Here is a 4,938-nt window from a genome sequence, read left to right on the forward strand (position 1 = left end):
GTGTGGGGTTGCTAGTCCCCCATCGGGCGCCTCCCCAGGTGGCGGATAGGGGAAAGCCTCCCAGATATGGGTGGCACTGGGGAAATGAAATACCCGGGCTGTACCAAAACTAGCAGCGTGGTGGCGTCTGTACTCCAGTGGAGCGGCCTACCAAAGGCGTCTGTACCCCATGTCAGGGGCGGCCTGGAAATTATATCCCCAATCCGTTCTGAAGCAAGCGTGGCGATTATGCTTCTCACCTTCGAGTTATGTTGTGTGACATTAATGTTAAATTTTCCGGAGTAATAGCCCCACAGTCGGATCTCCGGGTGGGAGCAACTCTGATGTCCCAAACACCAAGTGGTGCTGAGAAGAAGATACAGACTCTTCAAGTCTGTATATATAACTGTCGCTCTCTAATAGGCAACGACAGACTAGAAGAGATCGAGAAAGAGCTTATAAAAATTAACTGGAGTATAGTTGGTTTAAGCAAAGTACGCCGAAAAGGGGAAGACTGTCTCCATTTGCACTCTGGCAACTTATTTTACTTTTGTGGTGACCCAGAAGGAAAACTCAATGGAGTTGGGTTCTTAATCAACAATAATATTGCTGATAGAGTATCTGTCTTAGAAGGAACTTCCAGCAGGACAGCTCGAATGGTCCTGAAGGTGTTGAATAGGTATAAAATACAGATTGTTCAGGTGTACACTCCCACCTCAAGTCACCATGACGAAGAAATTGAATCCTTTTATGAAAGTCTGGATAGCACCTGTAAAAAAGGTAGCGATTGTCACTTCCAGATGGTCATTCGCGATTTCAAAGCAAAAGCTGGCACCAAGAAACAAGGCGACACAGTGGTGGGCAACTATGGGATTGACGATCGAAACGATAGAGGTGAGAGATTAGTCCAGTTCGCTGAGTACGCCGGTATGTCCATCATGATTACGTTCTTTAAGAAGCACCCTGACCGCAAATGGACTTGGAGGAGCCCAAATTTCAGTGTCAAAAATGAGATAGACTTTATTCTGTCAAATATTCCGCAGATTGTAAAAGACGTATCAGTGCTAAATCAGTTCAACACTGGCAGTGATCACCGTTTTGTGAGAGCAAGGGTCGAACTCAATGTAAAAAATGAACGGAATAAACCTATGAAAGGGAAGAGAAGGGTAATCAACCTCAAAAACCTGGAAGAACATTCCTCGAAATTCCAAGAAGTCCTCCAAAGCAAGTTCCACGTAACTAAAGATGGTGATTTGGCGGAAATGATTGTTTCAAGTGCACAAGAAGTCGGTGGCCTATGCCAAAAAAATAAACAACCAAAGACATTCAGTGTCAAAACTGAAACCCTTTTACAGCAGAGGAGAGAAATGAAAATCCAAACCGATCGTGACATGGTTGCGTTTTCCGAACTATGTAAGGCAGTGCGAGGAGAAATGAAAACTGACATACAGAAATTCATTGAAGACACCTTACGAGCAAGTTTGGAGAACAAGATAAGTTTAAAGTCAGCCAAACGCAAACTCACAATCGGTAAAAAGCAGATTATCGCACTCAATGTAAATGAGAGCCGAATCACTGAAAAGAAGGCGGTTTTGAAGTTCATCAGAGACTTTTATAGCAATTTGTATAGCAATCCAATGGAAAATTTGAGTGTATCTAAATTAAATGATGTATCTAGTGTTCCAGATATACTCCCATCGGAAGTCAAGTGTGCTCTAGATAGCATGAAGAAGGGAACAGTGGCGGGTGATGATGATCTCAGCGTTGACATCCTAAAACTAGCAGGAGAGGTAACAATAAATCACTTGGCAAAAGTATTTACTTCCTGCCTGCACTATGCTTCAATCCCATTATCGTGGAACAAGGCTAAGATTATTTTGATACACAAGAAAGGAAGTATTCACAATATTAAAAACTACCGTCCTGTCAGCTTGCTCTCAATTTTGTACAAAATTTTCACAAAGATCTTGTTAAACCGAATTAGTTCCACCCTAGACTCAGCCCAACCTACAGAACAAGCAGGATTCCGAAGAAATTTTAGCACTATTGACCACATTCTGACCGTTAGTGAAGTAATAAACAAAGCGAACGAATACCAACTGCCTCTCTGCATTGCCTTTGTTGACTTTGAAAAGGCATTTGACTCCGTTAGCCATGTAGCTGTCCTCCAAGCTTTGAGTGAGCAAGGAGTGGGAGCAGCATACATTGAAGTGCTCAGGAAAATCTACGAGAATTCTTCAGCTTATGTTAACATCGGAGAATCAACTCAAGAATTCCGCATCATGAGGGGTGTCAAGCAAGGCGATCCCATCTCCCCAAAACTGTTCTCTGCTGTATTGGAAATGGCTATGTCAAAGCTGAGCTGGGAAGGTAAGGGAATTAGAATTAATGGAAGAAGGCTTACCAACTTGAGATTTGCTGATGATATTACCTTACTGGCCAAAGACTTCGCAGAGCTCCAAAACTTAGTTACAGATCTTGCATCGGAATGTCAGCTGGTTGGCTTGAACATGAACCTTTCCAAAACAAAAGTAATATCCAACAAATGGGTCCCAGCTGGAGGTGTGAAAGTCAAGAACAGTCCACTGGAAGAGGTCAGTGAATATGTCTACCTTGGCCAGATTATAAATATGAAGGGAGACATAAGGCCAGAAATGTATCGACGCATCAAGCTTGGCTGGCAAGCATTTGGGAAGAATTCAAAAGTATTCAGATCAAAAATGCCAGTAAATCTGAAGAAAGCAGTATTTGATCAATGCATGCTTCCTGTGATGACGCATGGCTGCGAGACATGGACACTGAACTCATTTACAAAAGGGAAATTTAGGACAGCAGAGAGAGACATGGAGAGATCAATGCTGGGCTATACAAGAAAGGACGCCTGAAAAGGGCAGATGACATCCGGTCTGTGACGAAGATTAATGACATTTTAGAGAGAGTAGGTTCCTTGAAATGGCAGTGGGCTGGCCACGTCGCAGGAAGAAAAGACAACAGATGGACGAAGCTAGTACTGGAGTGGAGTCCGAGAGAGCACCGGAGGCCTAGAGGAAGACCACCAGACAGATGGGACAAAGACGTCAAGAAGATCGCTGGTAACAGCTAGCAGAGAACTGCCCAAGACCGTCCCACTTGGAGAAGACTTCTGAAAGACTACCTCAATCCACGACTCGAAGAGGCCAACTCATCTAATGATTGAATTGGCTGATGATGATGATCTGTGGCTGATGATGTCTCTGAGCTGGATGCAGTCATTCACCCTGTTACAGAGGAAGCTTCTTGGCCCTCAAGATCTTGATGTTCAGAGGGTTGGTTTGCTGGTAGGTGGGAGCTCCAACGTTAGGCCTTTAGGAATATAGCTGCCAACGAGGGGTAGGAAGCCAGTGTGCTCTGTGTGCATACCCAGGGGGAGTCATTCCTCATGTGGAAAGGCTGCTTCCGGATGCCATGAAGAGTACAGGGTGCAGCCAACAGCAGGTGGTGGTTCATGTCAGTACCAATGACGTATGTCGCTTTGGATCGAAGGACATTTTCTCTGGTTTTGGGCGGCTAGAGGAAATTGTAAAGACTGCCAGTCTTGCTTGTGAGATTAAGGTGGAGCTCACCATCTGCAGCATCGTCGATAGAACCGACTGTGGCCCTTTGGTGCAGAGCCGAGTGGAGGGTCTGAATCAGAGGCTCAGGCGGTTCTGTGACTGTGTAGGCTGCAGATTCCTTGACTTGCGCCATCGGGTGGTAGGTTTTCGGGTGCCGCTTAATAGGTCAGGAGTCCACTACACACGGGAAGCGGCTGCACGGGTAGCGGGGGCTGTGTGGAAGGGACTGGTCGGTTTTTTAGGTTAGAGGGCCTCAGGGAACCACAGAAAGGGCGTCCGTCTAAAAGAGGGCATGTAAAACACAGTACGTTAGTCGTAGAAACGATCGGTATTGTAGTTGTAAATTGACGTAGTTGTATTGGGAAAGAACCAGAGCTCCAATCCCTAATAGAAAGCACTGAGGCTCAAATAGTTATAGTTACAGAAATAAGCTCAGCAGAAATTTTTTCTAAGGATCTAACAGTGTACAGAGAGGATAGATTAAATACAGTTGGTGGTGGAGTATTTATTGCTGTCAGAAGTAGTTTGCCTTGTAGTTAAATTGAAGTAAATAGTTCCTGCGAAATAATATGGGTAGAGGTTATACTTGACAATCGGACTAAACTATGAACTGGGTCACTTTAACGACCCCCACCTCAGAAGATAGAGTTGCTGAACAGTTCAAAGAAAACTTGAGTCTCATTTCAAACAGGTACCCCACTGATACTATTATAGTCGGTGGTGACTTTATCTACCCTCGATGTGCTGGAAAAATTATGCGTTTAAAGCCGGGGGCAGGCATAAAACGTCATCCCAAATTGTACCGAATGCTTTCTCAGAAAATTGTTTTGAACAATTAGTTCATGAGCCCACTCGAAGCGTAAATGGTTCCGAAAGCATACTTGACCTCTTAGCAACAAATAATCCTGTACGAATAGTGAGTATCGTGACGAACATACGGATTAGCGACCACAAGGCAGTAGCTGCTTGGCTGAATACCGTAACACCTACAACCATCAAAAAGAAACGCAAAGTGTATCTATTTAAAAAAGCTGATAAAATGCTCTTAACGCCTTTTTAAGAGACAGTCTGCAATCCTTCCGAGCTGATCATGTAAGGGTAGAAAAGTTGTGGTATGATTTCAGAGAGATATTATCGACACCAGTTGAGATATATATACAACATGAACTAATAAGTAAGATCGCTGTTGCAGAAGCAGCGAAAAAAGCATGCCAAATTTAAAAGAACGCCAAATCCCCAAGATTGGCAAAGTTTTACAGAAGTTCGAAATATAGTGCGTACTCAAATGCGAGATGCTTTCAGTAATTTCCACAACGAAACTCGAAATCTGGCAGAAAACCCAAAGAGATTTTGGTCATATATAAAG

Source organism: Schistocerca serialis, chromosome 7, assembly GCF_023864345.2.
Source record: "Schistocerca serialis cubense isolate TAMUIC-IGC-003099 chromosome 7, iqSchSeri2.2, whole genome shotgun sequence".
NCBI classification, from domain to species: Eukaryota; Metazoa; Arthropoda; class Insecta; order Orthoptera; family Acrididae; genus Schistocerca; species Schistocerca serialis.